Source organism: Ranitomeya imitator, chromosome 1, assembly GCF_032444005.1.
Source record: "Ranitomeya imitator isolate aRanImi1 chromosome 1, aRanImi1.pri, whole genome shotgun sequence".
Lineage (NCBI taxonomy): Eukaryota > Metazoa > Chordata > Amphibia > Anura > Dendrobatidae > Ranitomeya > Ranitomeya imitator.
Genome location: NC_091282.1, coordinates 220,078,888 through 220,099,968, shown reverse-complemented (window position 1 = coordinate 220,099,968; position 21,081 = coordinate 220,078,888).

Sequence of the window (21,081 nt, the reverse complement as noted above, 5' to 3'; positions counted from 1 at the left end):
GAAATGCTAGCTGCACAGAGAAAAACACCAGCCAATGTGTTAGTGGGGTTCAGCACCGCCAGCTGTTCCCCTGCTGTGCAGCTTGCAACGTGACCTGCAAACGCCACGCAGGCACATGAACTGAAATTGAAGGGAGCCTGGCCCCCACCCCCAGGTGTTTCTATGTATAACAGCCACCTTGTACAGCAGTACTGCTGCATTTGTACAAGGTGGCTGATGTTTTCTCCTTGCCCACGTGGAACTCAACACGTACAAAATGTGTCTCTTTGAGACCATTCCACTGTCCCTGAGGTGTGACTTTCCTTTCTAATGATACGCAACACCCCCCTTGGTAGCGCTTCACGTCTTCTGACATCATTGGTTGGCTACTTGCGCCTGTTCGTCCGCCCTGCCTGAACAAAATGCTCCTCGTTGTCTTAATTATTTTGACTGCGAGGGTGTGATTGATGGGCACGAGCAGTGCATATCTTCGCCTGTCTTAACTCATCTCCTTCCGCCTTCTTCAGACTGTGCAGCCTCATGGCCGCGGCATGCGAGAAGGGATCAGCAGAGGCCGCCCAGTCTGAAGCAGGTGTAAGGACGTGTGTGAGCGGCCAAAATATTTACTGCTCAAGGCCACGAATCCCAGCACCGCAGTGTGGCTTTATGAAAAGACACTGTGGGTCTGGGATTTATGGCCATCGTTAACCGCACCGGCCAACATGAAATGATGTCATAAGATGGGCAGCGCTAACAGGGCATTGCCAAGGGATAACACAAGAGCGCAGACTCCTGTACAGCAAATAACAACGCTCAGGAAGCTGCGCCAAGCACCAAGGCGTTATTTTGGACACCTGTGCTGCGTCTCATCAAAAAACCAAGTCACGCATCCACTACAGTTTGACTGTAGAATGGGGTAAATTGTGTATGTCTTTCATTCAGCGTGTGCAAGTAGACAAATTAATAGAGCAACCTTTCACTTGTGCAGCATTAATACTGCACAAGGTGTGTCTCTTGTACTTTGTAACACCTGAGGGGGGGGTTAAAGGTTTCCTTTGAAATTGGTTCAACTAGGCTTCGGCCTACACTCTGCTCCTCTCCTCCTCCTCCTGCTTCAACACGGGCTCTAACATCGCTAGTTTTTGCCCGCAAGTGCTAGCTGCACAGAGAAAAAGACACGCCATTGTGTTAGTGGGGTTCAGCAACGCCAGCTGTTCCCCCAGTGTGTAGCCGGCAAAGTGTCCTGCAAATGCAACGCAGACACAAAGCTGCCTCCAGTGCAGGCTTCGGCCTACACTCATCTCCCCCTGCTTACCCTTTGCTCCAACACCGCTAGTTGGGGCTCTAGGAAGACAATCTTTAATAGGCAAGGCAACGCATCTGGGTTCCAGCACCGCCAGCTGGTTCTCGGCAGTGTTCTTGTCACAGGTACTCCCTCGTGCCAAGCCTGGTTTCAGCACCGTCAGCTGTTTCCGGGTTGTGTCAACTTCACTGAGACGCCTATGCTTGCCCCGTCGTGGTGCGGTCGAGTTAGCCAACTCCAGGGTGCCTCCAGTTTAGGAGCTTCCTATGTGGGCTGCGTGAACTGGTAGTCAAGGCTGGTTCTGTAGTGCCAGTAGGCCCAGCTCCCCCTGTAGGACTGTTGGGGTTCGGTAACTGCGGCTGCCTCGCGGCCTAGCTGTTCTCTCCTCTCCTGTGGGCCTTGGGGTCCACCACCTGGTTCCAGCACCGTCAGCTGGTTCCGGGCCGAGCCTTTGGCTTAGGTGCCTCCTCCTTGGTATCCGAGTTCCGCCAACGCCAGGCGGTCCTTGGTAGTGCTTTTAAGCGCGGGCACCTACAGCTTAGTAACCGGGTTCCAGCACTGTCAGCTGGTCCTCGGTCGTGCCATTGGCTCTTGCACACTGGGGCAACGCATCCGGGTTCCAGCACCGCCAGCTGGTTCTCGGCAGTGTTTTTGTCACAGGTACTCCCTCGTGCCAAGCCTGGTTTCAGCACTGTCAGCTGTTTCCGGGTTGTGTCAAGCTCACTGAGACACCTATGCTTGCCTCGTCGTGGTGCGGTCGGGTTAGCCAACTCCAGGGTGCCTCCAGTTTAGGAGCTTCCTATGTGGGCTGCGTGAACTGGTAGTCAAGGCTGGTTCTGTAGTGCCAGTAGGCCCAGCTCCCCCTGTAGGACTGTTGGGGTTCGGTAACTGCGGCTGCCTCGCGGCCTAGCTGTTCTCTCCTCTCCTGTGGACCTTCGGGTCCACCACCTGGTTCCAGCACCGTCAGCTGGTTCCGGGCCGAGCCTTTGGCTTAGGTGCCTCCTCCTGGGTATCCGAGTTCCGCCAACGCCAGGCGGTCCTTGGTAGTGCTTTTAAGCGCGGGCACCTACAGCTTAGTAACCGGGTTCCAGCACCGTCAGCTAGTCCTCGGTCGTGCCATTGGCTCTTGCACACTGGGGCAACGCATCCGGGTTCCAGCACCGCCAGCTGGTTCTCGGCAGTGTTTTTGTCACAGGTACTCCCTCGTGCCAAACCTGGTTTCAGCACCGTCAGCTGTTTCCGGGTTGTGTCAAGCTCACTGAGACACCTATGCTTGCCTCGTCGTGGTGCGGTCGGGTTAGCCAACTCCAGGGTGCCTCCAGTTTAGGAGCTTCCTATGTGGGCTGCGTGAACTGGTAGTCAAGGCTGGTTCTGTAGTGCCAGTAGGCCCAGCTCCCCCTGTAGGACTGTTGGGGTTCGGTAACTGCGGCTGCCTCGCGGCCTAGCTGTTCTCTCCTCTCCTGTGGGCCTTGGGGTCCACCACCTGATTCCAGCACCGTCAGCTGGTTCCGGGCCGAGCCTTTGGCTTAGGTGCCTCCTCCTGGGTATCCGAGTTCCGCCAACGCCAGGCGGTCCTTGGTAGTGCTTTTAAGCGCGGGCACCTACAGCTTAGTAACCGGGTTCCAGCACCGTCAGCTGGTCCTCGGTCGTGCCATTGGCTCTTGCACACTGGGGCAACGCATCCGGGTTCCAGCACCGCCAGCTGGTTCTCGGCAGTGTTTTTGTCACAGGTACTCCCTCGTGCCAAACCTGGTTTCAGCACCGTCAGCTGTTTCCGGGTTGTGTCAAGCTCACTGAGACACCTATGCTTGCCTCGTCGTGGTGCGGTCGGGTTAGCCAACTCCAGGGTGCCTCCAGTTTAGGAGCTTCCTATGTGGGCTGCGTGAACTGGTAGTCAAGGCTGGTTCTGTAGTGCCAGTAGGCCCAGCTCCCCCTGTAGGACTGTTGGGGTTCGGTAACTGCGGCTGCCTCGCGGCCTAGCTGTTCTCTCCTCTCCTGTGGGCCTTGGGGTCCACCACCTGGTTCCAGCACCGTCAGCTGGTTCCGGGCCGAGCCTTTGGCTTAGGTGCCTCCTCCTGGGTATCCGAGTTCCGCCAACGCCAGGCGGTCCTTGGTAGTGCTTTTAAGCGCGGGCACCTACAGCTTAGTAACCGGGTTCCAGCACCGTCAGCTGGTCCTCGGTCGTGCCATTGGCTCTTGCACACTGGGGCAACGCATCCGGGTTCCAGCACCGCCAGCTGGTTCTCGGCAGTGTTCTTGTCACAGGTACTCCCTCGTGCCAAGCCTGGTTTCAGCACCGTCAGCTGTTTCCGGGTTGTGTCAACTTCACTGAGACGCCTATGCTTGCCCCGTCGTGGTGCGGTCGAGTTAGCCAACTCCAGGGTGCCTCCAGTTTAGGAGCTTCCTATGTGGGCTGCGTGAACTGGTAGTCAAGGCTGGTTCTGTAGTGCCAGTAGGCCCAGCTCCCCCTGTAGGACTGTTGGGGTTCGGTAACTGCGGCTGCCTCGCGGCCTAGCTGTTCTCTCCTCTCCTGTGGACCTTCGGGTCCACCACCTGGTTCCAGCACCGTCAGCTGGTTCCGGGCCGAGCCTTTGGCTTAGGTGCCTCCTCCTGGGTATCCGAGTTCCGCCAACGCCAGGCGGTCCTTGGTAGTGCTTTTAAGCGCGGGCACCTACAGCTTAGTAACCGGGTTCCAGCACCGTCAGCTAGTCCTCGGTCGTGCCATTGGCTCTTGCACACTGGGGCAACGCATCTGGGTTCCAGCACCGCCAGCTGGTTCTCGGCAGTGTTTTTGTCACAGGTACTCCCTCGTGCCAAACCTGGTTTCAGCACCGTCAGCTGTTTCCGGGTTGTGTCAAGCTCACTGAGACACCTATGCTTGCCTCGTCGTGGTGCGGTCGGGTTAGCCAACTCCAGGGTGCCTCCAGTTTAGGAGCTTCCTATGTGGGCTGCGTGAACTGGTAGTCAAGGCTGGTTCTGTAGTGCCAGTAGGCCCAGCTCCCCCTGTAGGACTGTTGGGGTTCGGTAACTGCGGCTGCCTCGCGGCCTAGCTGTTCTCTCCTCTCCTGTGGACCTTCGGGTCCACCACCTGGTTCCAGCACCGTCAGCTGGTTCCGGGCCGAGCCTTTGGCTTAGGTGCCTCCTCCTGGGTATCCGAGTTCCGCCAACGCCAGGCGGTCCTTGGTAGTGCTTTTAAGCGCGGGTACCTACAGCTTAGTAACCGGGTTCCAGCACCGTCAGCTGGTCCTCGGTCGTGCCATTGGCTCTTGCACACTGGGGCAACGCATCCGGGTTCCAGCACCGCCAGCTGGTTCTCGGCAGTGCTCTTGTCACAGGTACTCCCTCGTGCCAAGCCTGGTTTCAGCACCGTCAGCTGGTTCCGGGTTGTGTCAACTTCACTGAGACGCCTATGCTTGCCCCGTCGTGGTGCGGTCGAGTTAGCCAACTCCAGGGTGCCTCCAGTTTAGGAGCTTCCTATGTGGGCTGCGTGAACTGGTAGTCAAGGCTGGTTCTGTAGTGCCAGTAGGCCCAGCTCCCCCTGTAGGACTGTTGGGGTTCGGTAACTGCGGCTGCCTCGCGGCCTAGCTGTTCTCTCCTCTCCTGTGGGCCTTCGGGTCCACCACCTGGTTCCAGCACCGTCAGCTGGTTCTCGGCAGTGTCTTTTGCTCTTGTACCTTCTGCTCCCCATCCTGGTTCCAGTACCGTCAGCTGGTTCCGGGCAGAGCCTTTGGCTTAGGTGCCTCCTTCTGGGTATCCAAGTTCCACCAACGTCAGGTGCTCCTTGGTAGTGCTTTCAGGCACGGGTACCTCCTGCTTAGTAACCGGGTTCCAGTAACGTCAGCTGGTCCTCGGTAGTTCCATTGGCTCTTGGACCTTCGGCTACCCATCCGGGTTCCAGTACCGTCAGCTGGTTCTCGGCAGTGTCTTTTGCTCTTGTACCTTCTGCTCCCCATCCTGGTTCCAGTAACGTCAGCTGGTTCCGGGCAGAGCCTTTGGCTTAGGTGCCTCCTTCTGGGTATCCGAGTTCCGCCAACGTCAGGCGGTCCTTGGTAGTGCTTTTTAGCACGGGTACCTCCTGCTTAGTAACCGGGTTCCAGTAACGTCAGCTGGTCCTCGGTAGTTCCATAGGCTCTTGAACCTTCGGGTAGCCATCCGAGTTCCAGTTCCATCAGCTGGTTCTTGGCATTTTCTCAGCCTTCTTGTACCTTCTGCTACATTTCCAAGTTGAAGACCCTAACGTCGACGACCCGGAAGACCACCCCGATGACGACGACCCGGAAGACCACCCCGATGACGACGACGACGACGACGGCGGAGACGACGACGACGGCGGAGACGACGACGGCTGAGACGACGACGGCGGAGATGACGACACTGGAGACGACGACCCTGGAGACGACAACATGGAAGACCGAAAAGCAGAAGAACAAGAGGCTGCAGAACAAAGAGCAGAAGAACATTAAGCATAAGACTTAATATCAGAGCAAAAGATATTATCTAAATTATATGCAGAAGAAGACTAAGCAGTGTATGGGGGTGAGTCCGTTCCTCCTCGTGGTGCCCCTGGATAAAGCCTGATGCTGCAGGCCAAACTGAACGCGGACAAATGTAACTTTTGTGACTGGCAGAACGGAAGGTGTAATCTTCAAACTTTTATAGATAACAACTACGGGAATGCCTGTCACAAATGAGAATATGATGAAGAAGTAGAATAGGAAGAATAATAACAGTGGAATAAAAAGAATATGTAGAATAGGAAGAATAATAATAGTTGAAGAAAATGAATATGAAGAATGTAATAAAAAAAAAAAAATAGGTAGAAGATGAAGAAGAAGATGAATAAGGTGAAGAAGTTGATGTCAAAGATGCTGATGATGATGAAGATGAAAGTGTGGGAAAAGGAAAAAAAAGAAGGGGAAGGTCGTGGAATAGTGAAACATCAATATCTGACAAAATAAAAAAAAATTTACATAGTCAATATCTTTGTCAATCCGAACGTCTTTAAAAAAAAAAAAAATCATGCTATTCTATTTGATTGGACTAATCCTCATTGCCTTTAATGTCTCCGCCACCTCCCCCATACATCCTACATTATTCTTAGTTGTTTTCCTTCATGTAGAATGAACCTACAAGGAAAGAAAGGGTTTATTTTAATTCCGATATTTTGGTCCCATTGACTTGCATTGGGATCGGGTATCGGTATCGGCGATATCCGATATTTTTTGAATATCGGCCGATCCAAACCGATACCGATACTTTCCGATATCGGAAGGTATCGCTCAACACTATTGATGGGATATCTCTTGCCAGTATGCGGGTGATGGATAGTATTACCCCTGAGTATATTATTGCACTGGTTGCAGCTCAGACACGGGAAAGTCCCTGTTTTAGGGTGGCCCAAAAACCGTTGGGTAGTGTGTGGTTGAGTTGAGCCGATGTCGGCTCGTATCAGACTATCTTTTATGTTACGGGGCCTCTTGAAGCAAGGTAAAAAGGGTTGTTGAAATTCATTAATAGTAGGATATGCAGTCTGTAAAATATGCCAATGCTGGCGAATGGTTTTGTGGAGTTTGTAGGCAGCCGGGTGATATTGATGTATGAAAGGGATCCGTGATGAGGCGGGAGGCCTTTTTGTGGTGCTGTGATCCGTGGTGGCATTATCTAGAATGCGTATTGGATAGCCTCTTTCACGGAATTTCGATTTCATTTCTGAAATTCTCTGATCTTTAATAACAGGGTCGGAGACAATTTTAGTTACTCTATTAAGCTGAGACTTTGGGATAGATTTCTTCATATTGGGCGGATGGAAACTATCATAGTGTAACAGACTGTTACGATCTGTGGACGAAGGATCACTATCCGAAACGCGCGTCGGGGCGCGTTTGCAGGAGGACCTAGCTGACCCCGCTGATCCGGTCTAAGTTATTGAGGTATAGTGTGCTCCCTCTGTGATTTTGTATGCTCAGACAGTGTGGTGACTATGATTTTCTTGGCCATCTGTTTATATAAGTGACGATTATCGACCCCATCTGCACAGAGAGTGTACAGCTGGTGGCGTGTATCAAGTGGATATAGAACAGATTGCATCGTCCTTTTCCACATATTGGCTTGATTGCACTTAGACATTTTTGGACTGATTCACTTACACTGTTATCGGAGTGGGACCAGATGAATTGTATAGTGTGATTACCTTGTCACCTGTTTTGCACATATTGCACTTTAGTGTTGGTTATCACATATCTGTGGTACCACGGGTACCCTTAGGTTTATATTTTTATTTTATTATTTTTTTACTTCCTTCCTTGCACTTTGCACTTTGGCTCGTGCAGTCTGAATATACATATACGTATATATATTTTTTTGTCCACATTATTCTATACATAGATTGTTACTTGTCTAGTCCAAATTTATTTCTGGGAGCCACACCCTCGGCTATATATACAGACACCAGTGTGGGGTCAGCTTGTCTTTTTACATTTTTATTTTTTTGTATGATGTCTTAATCATTGTTTTCTACTGTGTTTCAAAAAAATTTTTTTTGTAACTTATGGAATTTTTTGTCCTCGTGCATACTTTCTTATATTTTAAAATATACAATTATTTGCCACTTATATTTAATAAAGGCGTTATTTAAATATATTCCCTGTCTGGTGTTACATCTTACTTTAATCTGTATACTGGTTATGGTTGTACTGATCTCTCTGCTGGTGAGAAGGTCTTGGAGAAAAAGAAGCAAGGATGCTTCCGACCTTGAGCATCCTTTTGGAAGAGGACTGCTCCAGCACCAACAGAAGAGGCATCCACCTCCATGATAAATGGCTTATCAACATCGGGGTGATGTAGGATGGGAGCGCTAGCGAAGTGTGACTTTATAGAGTTAAAGGCCTTGGAGACCTCCTCAGACCACAATTTGGGATTCGCCCCCTTCTTGGTGAGGGCAACCAAGGGAGCTACCAAAGTTGAGAAGTGCGGAATGAACTGGCGATAATAATTAATGAACCCCATAAAGCGCTGCACCGCTTTAAGAGAATGGGGTTCCTGCCAGTCCATCACAGCCTGTAGTTTGGCAGGATCCATAGCCAATCCCTGGGCAGAGATGATGTAGCCTAGGAAAGGTAGGGACTCCTGCTCAAACATACACTTCTCCAACTTGGCATAGAGGGAGTTTGCCCGTAGGAGGTCGAAGACTTTGCAAACATCTCTCCGGTGGGAGTCAATATCTGGAGAGTAGATGAGAATATCATCCAGATAAACTACGACCGAGGTGGAAAGCATATCCCGGAAGATATCGTTCACAAAGTCTTGGAAAACGGCTGGGGCATTACAGAGCCCGAAGGGCATCACCAGATATTCATAGTGCCCATCCCTGGTGTTAAAAGCCGTCTTCCATTCGTCCCCCTCACGGATGCGAATCAGGTTGTAAGCACCCCGCAGATCTAGTTTAGTAAATACCCTTGCTCTCCGAAGCCTATCGAAGAGCTCAGATATCAAGGTCAAAGGATACTTATTTTTAATGGTGATAGCGTTAAGACCCCTGTAGTCTATGCATGGATGCAATTCCCCATTCTTCGTCTGCACGAAGAAGAACCCTGCCCCAGCAGGTGACACTGACTTCCTAATGAATCCTCTTGCCAGATTTTCCTGGATGTACTGTGACATTGCCTCCGTCTCCGGGAGAGATAGCGGATAGACTCGACCCCGGGGAGGCTCAGCACCAGGCAAGAGATCAATAGGACAGTCATAGGGGCGATGGGGCGGAAGGATCTCCGCTGCCTTTTTGGAGAACATGTCTGCATAAGACCAATACTGCTTGGGGAGAGAGGAAAGATCTGCGGGTACCTCTGTAGTTGCAACCTGAACACACTCCCTCAGACACCTACCCCCACAAGATTCACCCCATCCCAGGATTCTGCCAGAGGACCACTCGATATGAGGAGAGTGGTACCGTAGCCAAGGTATTCCCAACAGGACCTCATCAATTCCCTCTGGAATGACGAGCAGAGATATAATCTCCTGATGAGATGGCGACATGGACAGAGTAAAAGGGATGGTCTGGTGTGTTATCTGTGAGGGCAGTGTCGACCCATTCACCACTCGTACCGTTACTGGTTGAGCTAGCATAACCAGGGGTATTGTGTGACGTTGGGTGAAGGCAGAAGACAAAAAATTGCCCTCCGCCCCAGAATCCACGCAGAGCTCTACCGAGTGGGAGAATGAGCCTATAGTAATTGTCCCCTTAAAGGACAATTTAGAGGCAAACGTCGCCGTGTCTAGTGTACCTCCACCTACTACCACTAGACGCTGACGTTTCCTTGTGTGCCAGTCCTGTGTGTGCCATCTCTCTCAAATAGTGGGCCACAGAAAGCCTAGTGTCTGGTTTTTTTTTTGTTTTGTTTTTTAAATTCTCCCTGAAAAAAAAAATAAACAGTGGGAGTTTAATATTGGCCTTTGTGCTTGTGTGCCAGTCCTGTGTGCCATCTCTCTCAAACAGTGGGCCACAGAAAGCCTAGTGTCTGTTTTTGGTTTTTAAATTCTCCCTGAAAAAAAAAAAAACAGTGGGAGATTAATATTGGCCTTTGCTCTTGTTTGCCAGTCCTGTGTGTCATCTCTCTCAAATAGTGGGCCACAGAAAGCCTAGTGTCTGTTTTTGGCTTTTAAATTCTCCCTGAAAAAAAAAACAGTGGGAGATTAATATTGGCCTTTGTGCTTTTGTGCCAGTCCTGTGTGCCATCTCTCTCAAATAGTGGGCCACAGAAAGCCTAGTGTCTATTTTTTTTAAGGGAGAATTTAAAAAACAAAAACAGACACTAGGCTTTCTGTGGCCCACTATTTGAGAGAGATGGCACACACAGGACTGGCACACAAGCACAAAGGCCAATATTAATCTCCCACTGTTTATTTTTTTTAAGGGAGAATTTAAAAAACAAAAACAAACAGTGGGAGATTAATATTGTGTGCCAGTCCTGTGTGTGCCATCTCTCTCAAATAGTGGGCCACAGAAAGCATAGTGTCTGTTTTTTTTGGGGGTTTTTTAAATTCTCCCTAAAAAAAAAAATAAACAGTGGGAGATTAATATTGGCCTTTGTGCTTGTGTGCCAGTCCTGTGTGCCATCTCTCTCAAATAGTGGGCCACAGAAAGCCTAGTGTCTGTTTTTGGTTTTTAAATTCTCCCTGGAAAAAAAAAACAGTGGGAGATTAATATTGGCCTTTGTGCTTGTGTGCCAGTCCTGTGTGCCATCTCTCTCAAATAGTGGGCCACAGAAAGCCTAGTGTCTGTTTTTGGTTTTTAAATTCTCCCTGAAAAAAAAAACAGTGGGAGATTAGTATTGGCATTTGTGCTCGTGTGCCAGTCCTGTGTGCCATCTCTCTCAAATTGACATTTGTGCTTGAGTGACAGTCCTGCGTGTGTGGCATCTCTCTCATTTGGTGCCACAGAAAACCGAGTGTGTAACATTGTGCCTGATTTTTCTTGCAGTCTCACCCACCTGTAAAGGGATATCTAATTCCTACAGAAGTTTGAGTTCACCTTGTTGTAAGTTGTTTTAGGGTATGTGTCCACGTTCAGGATTGCATCAGGATTTGGTCAGGATTTTTCATCAGTATTTGTAAGCCAAAACCAGGAGTGGGACAATTAGCGGAAAAGTATAATAGAAACATATGCACCACTTCTGTATTTATCATCCACTCCTGGTTTTGGCTACAAATACTGATGGAAAATCCTGACCAAATCCTGATGCAATCCTGAACGTGGACACATACCCTTACAGTAACAAATACCGTTACTTTGGTTAGGTTTTTAAAACAATGAGGAAGTCTGGTGGAAGAGGTCGTGGCCGTGGGCGTTCATTGCCAGCTGGTAATGATGGTAGTGGTGGTGGAGCATCAGGTGGTCGTGGGAAAAACAATATAGCACCTAAGTCTCGAGCTGTGGAACCAGGTTCGTCGTCTGGCTACACAAGGCCTCGAACGCTCCCTTTCCTGGGAGTAGGAAAACCGCTTTTAAAGCCGGAGCAGCAAGAGCAAGTTTTGGCTGACCTTGCTGACTCAGCCTCTAGCTCTTTTGCCTCCTCTTCTGAAACTGGTAAATGTAAAAGGAGCGCGTCGTTAGTGGATGTTCACGGTCAGGGACAAGTCGCTTCCTTGTCCTCTTCAGCAAAAACAACAACGGAGAAGGAGCTCTTTACACATACCGTCCCTGGCTTAGAAAGTGAAACAGTTAACAGGCCATGCCCATTACAAGTTGAATCGGACATGGAGTGCACTGATGCACAGCCACAGCCAGATTACTATGCTGTTCCTTTGACTCAGACCACAACATTGCCCTCGCAGTGTACTGATCCAGAATCAGACCCTGATGAGACTATGGTGCCCCGTCACGAACGCTATACCACCGACTTACACGGTGACACAGATGAAGTTGCACACGAGATAGAAGAGGAGGTTATAGATGACCCAGTTGTTGACCCCGATTGGCAGCCATTGGGGGAACAGGGTGCAGGCGGCAGTAGTTCTGAATCGGAGGAGGAGGGGCCGCAGCAGGCATCAACATCGCAACAGGTTCCATATGCCGGGCCCGTATCTGGCCCAAAACGCGTGGCAAAGCCAAAACCTGGTGGAGGACAGCGTGGCCATCCGGTTAAAGCTCAGTCTGCAATGCCTGAAAAGGGATCCGATGCTAGAAAGAGTGCAGTCTGGCATTTTTTTAAACAACACCCAATTGATCAGCGCAAAGTCATCTGTCAAAAACCTTAAGCAGAGGTCAGAATCTGAAAAGTCTAAATAAAAGTTGCATGCATAGACATTTAACCACCATGCATTTGCAAGCCTGGACTAACTACCAATCATCCCTTAAGGTTGTAGCACCCTCGGCCAATGAAGCTAGTCAGCAACGCAACATCCCTTCCGTCACTGTAAGGCCACCATTTTCCGCACCATCTGCAGTATCTGTGCAGGTTTCGTTGCCAGGCCAAAGCAGTCAGGGTCAGGGAATCACCAGTTTCGTAGTAGGAAACACTGCATCTAGGGCACCGGCGGCATCAATACCGTCTCCAACCGTCTCTCAGTCTGCCATGTCCACCGGCACCCCAGCTAGTTCCACGATCTCCAGCTCTCCAGTCCAGCTCACCCTACATGAGACTCTCGTTAGAAAAAGGAAGTACTTAGCCTCGCATCCGCGTACACAGGGTTTGAACGCCCACATAGCTAGACTAATCTCGTTAGAGATGATGCCCTACCGGTTAGTTGAAAGCGAAGCTTTCAAAGCCCTGATGGACTGCACTGTACCACGCTACGAGCTACCCAGTCGACACTTCTTTTCGAGAAAAGCCATCCCAGCCCTCCACCAGCAAGTTAAAGAGCGCATCGTCCATGCACTCAGGCAGTCTGTGAGTACAAAGGTGCACCTGACAACAGATTCATGGACCAGTAGGCATGGCCAGGGACGTTACGTGTCCACCACGGCACACTGGGTGAATGTGGTGGATGCAGGGTCCACAGGGGACAGCAATTTTGGGACAGTTCTGCCTAGCCCACGGTCTAGGAAACAGTTGGCTGTAGCCGTTCGCACCCCCTCCTCCTCCTCCTCGTCCTCCTGCAGAAGCGAGAGCTCGTCCACAGACCGCAGTCGCACCACCACTCCATCCGCAGCTGCTACTGTTGCACACCAGATGTCCCATTATGGGGCAGCTACTGGCAAGCGTCAGCAGGCTGTATTGGCTATGAAGTGTTTGGGCGACAACAGACACACCGCTGAAGTTCTGTCCGAGTTCTTGCAGAAAGAAACACAGTCGTGGCTGGGCACTGTAGATCTTGAGGCAGGCAAGGTAGTGAGTGATAACAGAAGGAATATCATGGCTGCCATCTCCCTTTCACAACTGAAACACATTCCTTGCCTGGATCACACCTTAAACCTGGTGGTGCAGTGCTTCCTGAAAAGTTATCCGGGGTTATCTGACCTGCTCCTCAAAGTGCGCGGACTTTGCTCGCATATCCGCCGTTCGCCCGTACACTCCAGCCGTATGCAGACCTATCAGCGGTCTTTGAACCTTCCCCAGCATCGCCTAATCATCGACGTTGCAACAAGGTGGAACTCAACACTCCACATGCTTCAGAGACTGTGCGAACAGAGGTGTGCTGTTATGTATTTGTGGGAGGATACACATACATGGGCAGGCAGTAGGATGGCAGACATGGAGTTGTCAGGTGTGCAGTGGTCGAAGATACAAGACGTGTCAAGTCCTTGAGTGTTTTGAGGAATGCACACGGCTGGTTAGTGCAGACAACGCCATAATAAGCATGAGCATCCCCCTAATGCGTCTGCTGATGCAAAGTTTGACGCACATAAAGGAGCAGGCGTCTGCAGCAGAGGAAGAGGAAAGCCTTGATGAAAGTCAGCCATTGTCTGGTCAGGGCAGTGTACAGGACGAGGTAGCGGGCGAACAGGAGGAGGAGGAGGACGAGGAGGATGATGGGGATGATTATTTTTGTAATGAGGAAGCTTTTTTAAGGGAGACAAGTGACTTAGATGTGCCTGAAACTGCCCCTCAACCCAGCACAACCGCAGATTTGACAACTGGAACTTTGGCCCACATGGCGGATTATGCCTTACGTATCCTCAAAAGGGACACACGTATTTGTAAAATGATGGCCGATGACGATTACTGGTTGGCCTGCCTCCTTGACCCTCGCTATAAAGGCAAATTGCAAAATATTATGCCACATGAAAACCTGGAACAAATATCAGCAACCAAACAATCAACTCTTGTTGACCATTTGATTCAGGCATTCCCAGCACACAGCACCGGTGATCGTTATCACACGAGCTGCAGGGGGCAGCAGGCCAGAGGTGTTAGAGGTGCACAAATCAGAAGTGGCGTTGGACAGAGGGGTTTTCTGACCAGGTTGTGGAGTGATTTTGCTATGACCTCAGACAGGACAGGTACTGCAGCATCAATTCAAAGTGACAGGAGACAACATTTGTCCAGTATGGTTACTAACTATTTTTCATCCCTTTTCGACGTTCTCCCTCAACCGTCATTCCCATTTGATTACTGGGCATCCAAATTAGACACCTGGCCAGAATTGGCAGAATATGCATTGCAGGAGCTTGCTTGCCCAGCAGCTAGTGTCCTATCAGAAAGAGTATTCAGTGCTGCAGGTTCAATATTAACTGAAAAAAGGACTCGTCTGGCTACCCAAAATGTTGATGATCTAACCTTCATTAAAATGAACCACAACTGGATTTCGAATTCTTTTGCCCCACCTTGCCCGGCTGACACCTAGCTTTCCTATGAAAAGGTCTTGCTTGTGGACTGCTCTGACTGACTTTTCCAATCTCGTAATTTGCAGCAGCTGTTTGTCCAGCATACGACATGTTTACACCTCCCTAAATGGCCAAACTTCCCCCACGGGGCTGTGGTCTCGCCACTTGGCGGAAGCACCCGTGAGAGTGCCGTTTGTCTGAAGAGGTGGGTGTGCACGCTTTTGGTCGACGGCACTGCCACTGGGTCCCTCATAGTACAATAAAGTGTCTCTGGTGGTGGTGGTGCGCACCCAACGTCAGACACACCGTTGTAACATGAGGGGCCCTTGGCCTGTACCGCCGGCCATAAGAGAGTTCCCCCCCAAGCTCAAACAGTGCTCTACCGCTTGCAAAATTATCTCTCACATTTCCACCAATGTTTAGTCTATGCGCTGACATCCTTCAATGCCTGGCACTGACAATACCAATGTGTTGACATGTATGATGGTACTTAAAATAGTCAGGGGCAGTGTCCTATATTTACACCAGTAAATACTTAGCGCCAAATTACTAGGTCTGAAACTCAGCAGAGGAGCCCACCCCTGTACCTTATTATTCCACCCTTTTGTGTTTTGGTTTTGTTGTATTGCGAGACATTAACATCTATTTACTTTTTGCGAGTACTAACTGTCAGACACTCATTACAATCGGCCTCCGCTGGCAACACCGATGCTGCCTGTGTACCCCTGCAAGAGAATTCCAAGTGTCTACAGCCCACTTTTCTTATGTTAGGCCTACTAAGCCTGTCTGCGGTCCCTCCTTCCACTAATCCTCCACTGACCAGACCACTGCTGCCCGTGTACCCCTGGAACCTATTTTAAAGTGCCTACAGCCAAATTTTGTTATGTTAGGCCTACTAAGCCTGTTTGCGGTCCCTCCTTCCAATAGTCCTCCACTGACCAGACCACTGCTGCCCGTGTACCCCTGGAACCTATTTTAAAGTGCCTACAGCCTAATTTTGTTATGTTAGGCCTACTAAGCCTGTCTGCGGTCCCTCCTTCCAATAGTCCTCCACTGACCAGACCAATGCTGTCCGTGTACCCCTGGAACCTATTTTAAATTGCATATAGCATCCTTTTTTTAATTGTAGGTGTACTAAGCCTGTCTGCGGTCCCTCCTTCCACTAGTCTTCCACTGACCAGACCACTGCTGCCCGTGTACCCCTGGAACCTATTTTAAAGTGCCTACAGCCCACTTTTGTTATGTTAGGCCTACTAAGCCTGTCTGCGGTCCCTCCTTCCACTAGTCCTCCAATGACCAGACCACTGCTGCCCGTGTACCCCTGGAACCTATTTGAAAGTGCCTACAGCCTAATTTTGTTATGTTAGGCCTACTAAGCCTGTCTGCGGCCCCTCCTTCCAGTAGTCCTCCACTGACCAGAACACTGCTGCCCGTGTACCCCTGGAACCTATTTTAAAGTGCCTACAGCCAAATTTTGTTATGTTAGGCCTACTAAGCCTGTCTGCGGTCCCTCCTTCCAATAGTCCTCCACTGACCAGACCACTGCTGCCCGTGTACCCCTGGAACATATTTTAAAGTGCCTACAGCCCACTTTTGTTATGTTAGGCCTACTAAGCCTGTCTGCGGTCCCTCCTTCCACTAGTCTTCCACTGACCAGACCACTGCTGCCCGTGTGCCCCTGGAACCTATTTGAAAGTGCCTACAGTCTAATTTTGTTATGTTAGGCCTACTAAGCCTGTCTGCGGTCCCTCCTTCCAGTAGTCCTCCACTGACCAGACCACTGCTGCCCGTGTACCCCTGGAACCTATTTTAAAGTGCCTACAGCCTAATTTTGTTATGTTAGGCCTACTAAGCCTGTCTGCGGTCCCTCCTTCCACTAGTCCTCCACTGACCAGACCACTGCTGCCCATGTACCCCTGGAACCTATTTGAAAGTGCCTACAGCCCACTTTTGTTATGTTAGGCCTACTAAGCCTGTCTGCGGTCCCTCCTTCCACTAGTCCTCCACTGACCAGACCACTGCTGCCCGTGTACCCCTGGAACCTATTTTAAAGTGCCTACAGCCTAATTTTGTTATTTTATGCCCACTAAGCCTATCTGCGGTCCCTCCTTCCACTAGTCCTCCACTGACCAGACCACTGCTGCCCGTGTACCCCTGGAACCTATTTTAAATTGCATAGAGCATCCTTTTTTTAATAGTAGGCGCACAAACTCTGTCTGCGGTCCATAATTGAAATTGTCCTCCACTGAACAGACCAATGCTGCCTGTGTACCCCTGTAAACATTTTTAAACTGCATTGAGCCAAATTTTGTGTTTAAGGCCTACTACCTGTGTCTGTCTGTGCCACTCAATACAGCTGTCCTCCTTTTAAAAAAGCTGAGCGTCAATAGTCTGGTTTTCAGCCTATAGGAATTTGAAAACTGCATTGGGGCTACTACTACTACTTCGGTAGGGCCTACTAACGGTGTCTGCCGCTCCAAGGTGTTCGCCAGGTTTCCTCTCCATAGCTTCGAGCTTCTAGCTCTCGTTTAGTAGTTGTTGAAAACAACACTGCATTAGGCCTACAAGTTGGATCTGGGTTGTAGAGACGGTGTCTTCCACTCCAAGGTGTTCCCCAGGTTTCCTCTCCATAGCTTCGAGCTTCTAGCTCTCGTTTAGTAGTTGTTGAAAACAACACTGCATTAGGCCTAAAAGTTGGGTCTGGGTTGTAGAGACGGTGTCTTCCGCTCCAAGGTGTTCTCCAGGTTTCCTCTCCATTGCTTCAATCTTCATGCTCGTCTTAAGTAGTTGTTGAAAACAACACTGCATTAGGCCTACAAGTTGGGTCTGGGTTGTAGAGACGGTATCTTCCACTCCAAGGTGTTCCCCAGGTTTCCTCTCCATAGCTTCAAGCTTCTAGCTCTCGTTTAGTAGTTGTTGAAAACAACACTGCATTAGGCCTACAAGTTGGGTCTGGGTTGTAGAGACGGTGTCTTCCACTCCATGGTGTTCCCCAGGTTTCCTCTCCATAGCTTCGAGCTTCTAGCTCTCGTTTAGTAGTTGTTGAAAACAACACTGCATTAGGCCTACAAGTTGGGTCTGGATTGTAGAGACGGTGTCTTCCACTCCAAGGTGTTCCCCAGGTTTCCTCTCCATAGCTTCGAGCTTCTAGCTCTCGTTTAGTAGTTGTTGAAAACAACACTGCATTAGGCCTACAAGTTGGGTCTGGGTTGTAGAGACGGTGTCTTCCGCTCCAAGGTGTTCTCCAGGTTTCTTCTCCATAGCTTCGAGCTTCTAGCTCTCGTTTAGTAGTTGTTGAAACCACACTACATTAGGCCTACAAGTTGGGTCTGGGTCGTAGAGAGGGTGTCTGCCGCTCCAAGGTGTTCTCCAGGTTGCCACATAATCGACGCTGCATAGAGCCTATTTTGTAATTTTACTTTCTGTGGTCCCTCCTTCCAATTGTCCTCCACTGAGCACACCAATGCAGACCGTGTACCCATGTACCCTTTTTTAAACCTGCGTCGAGCCAACTTTGTGGTTTAAGGCCTACTTGTAGTGTCTGGCTGCGCCACTCAATACAGCTGTCCTCTTTACAAAAAATGACCTACAATTATCTGGTTTTCAGCCTATCGGAATTTTAAAAATGCAGTGGGCCTACTAGTTGGGTTGGGGCCTTCTATCGGTGTCTGCCGCTCCTTGCTGTTCTCCTCCAGTGAACAAAGCTGTGCCGCCTGTTTACTACTGTTGCCAATTTTGAACTGCATTTAGACTATTTACTGATTTGGGCCTACTCTCTGTGTCAGCCTCTCATTCCAGTTGTCCTCCACTGAACAAAGCAATGCCCCCTGGTTAGTCCTGTTACCAATTTTGAACTGCATTTAGCCCACTTTATTCTTTGGGCCCATATCTGTTTCCCCCTCATCCTGCCCATTGCCCAGCCAGTGATAGATGAGTCTGCTGGTACATTGACCCATAACGCAACATTCCCCGTGCACGCTACACTGCAAGATTGTGACCCTGCTGAAAGTCAGGTTCCCCTTCCCGCATACCATACCACCTTACACGGGGACAAAGAGGAAGGTGCAGATGAAGGTGCAGGTTCCTTCATCAGGTGGGGGGAGGAATACTCGTTGGCGACGTCACTGGCACAGGGCCCCTCATAGTACGCAAAAGTGTTGCTGCCGGTGGGAGGCGCCCCCGCTGTGCAAACACACCGTTGTACTTTGAGGGGCCCAGTGCCAGTCCCAATGCCAACGAGTGGGCCCCCCCTGCTTGCTCAGGATCACAGCACTTGCAAAGTTGAAATACTTACCTCTCCCTGCTCCACTGCCGTGATGTGGTCCAGATTTCCTGGGCCCACTAATTACTTGAACCAGCCCTACCCCCCACAACTTTAGCCAAATGACCCCCAATTTCCAATGCCTTACTATTATTATAAGGTATATTAAGATTGACAAGCTTCAGTAACAAGAATGGATGTTTTTGCCATTAAAATGGGCTCTGTACATGTTTTCTTGGCCTCCACTCACGGCCGACTATGCTCCCCCATTGACTTGCATTGGGTTTCGTGTTTCGGTCGATCCCCGACTTTTCACGATAATCGGCCGATTCCACTCGACTCGACTTTTGAGATAGTCGGGTTTCGCGAAACCCGACTCGACTCTAAAAAAGTCAAGGTCTCTCAACCCTACCCGCGGATTTTTCAAAAATGGTGCGGAAAAATCTCACACGAATCCGCAACGTGGGCACGTAGCCTTAGGGTTAGGGTTGGAATTAGAGTTAGGGTTGGAATTAGGGCTAGGGTTGAAAATAGGGTTAAGATTCGGCTTGTGGTTAGGGTTATGGTTAGGGGTGTGTTGGGGTTAGGGTTGTGGTTAGGGGTGTGTTGGGGTTAGGGTTTGGATTAAGGTTAGGATTATGGTTAGGGTTGGGATTAGGGTTAGGGGTGTGTTGGGGTTAGGGCTGTGGTTAGGGGTGTGTTGGGGTTAGGGTTGTGATTAGGGTTATGGCTAGAGTTGAGATTAGGGTTAGGGGTGTGTTGGGGTTAATGTTGGAGTTAGAATTGAGGGGTTTCCACTGTTTAGGCACATCAGGGGTCTCCAAATGCAACATGGCGCCACCATTGATTCCAGCCAATCTTGCATTCAAAAAGTCAAATGGTGCTCCCTCCCTTCCGAGCCCCGACATGCGCCAAAACAGGGGTTTACCCCCACATATGGGGTACCAGCATACTCGGGACAAACTAGGCAACAACTATTGGGGTCCAATTTCTCCTGCTACCCTATTTTTTTATTTTCACGGCTCTGCGTTATAAACTTCTGTGAAGCACTTGGGGGTTGAAAGTGCTCACCACATATCTAGATAAGTTCCTTTGGGGATCTAGTTTCCAAAATAGGGTTACTTGTGGGGGGTTTTACTGTTTAGGCACATCAGGGGCTCTGCAAATGCAACGTGACGGCCGCAGACCATTCCATCAAAGTCTGCATTTCAAATCGCCACTACTTCCCTTCCGAGCCCTGACGTGTGTCCAATCAGTAGTTTACCCCCACATATGGGGTATCATCGTACTCAGGACAAACTAGGCAACAATTATTGGGGTCCAATTTTTCCTGTTACCCTTGTGAAAATAAAAAATTGCTTGCTAAAACATCATTTTTGAGGAAAGAAAAATGATTTTTTTTATTTTCACGGCTCTGCGTTGTAAACTTCTGTGAAGCACTTGGGAGTTCAAAGTGCTCAACACATATCTAGATAAGCTCCTTGGGGGGTCTATTTTCCAAAATGGGGTCACTTGTGGGGGGTTTTACTGTTTAGGCACATCAGGGGCTCTGCAAATGCAACATGACGTTCGCAGACCATTCCATCAAAGTCTGCATTTCAAAGCGTCACTACTTCCCTTCCGAGCCCCGACGTGTGCCCAAACAGTGGTTTACCCCCACATATGGAATAGCAGCATACTCAGTGTAAACTTGGCAACAACTATTGTGGTCCAATTTCTCCTGTTACCCTTGTGAAAATAAAAAATTGCTTGCTAAAGCATCATTTTGAGGAAAGAAAAATTATTTTTTTATTTTCACGGCTCTGCGTTGTAAACTTCTGTGAAGCATTTGGGAGTTCAAAGTGCTCACCACATATCTAGATAAGTTCCTTGGGGGGGTCTAGTTTTCAAAATGGGGTCACTTGTGGGGGGTTTCTACTGTTTAGGCACATCAGTGGCTCTGCAAACGTAACATGATGCCCGCAGACCATTCCATCAAAGTCTGCATTCCAAAACGTCACTACTTACCTTCTGAGCCCCAACGTGCGCCCAAACAGTGGTTGCCCCCACATATGGGCTATCAGCGTCCTAAGGACAAAATGGACAACAACTTTTGGGGTCCAATTTCTCCTGTTACTCTTATGAAAATAAAAAAAATTGCGGGCTAAAAAATAATTTTTAAGGAAAGAAAAATTATTTTTTTATTTTCACGGCTCTGCATTATAAACTTCTGTGAAGCACTTGGGGGTTTAAAGTGGTCAACGCACATGTAGGTTAGTTCCATGGGAGGTCTAGTTT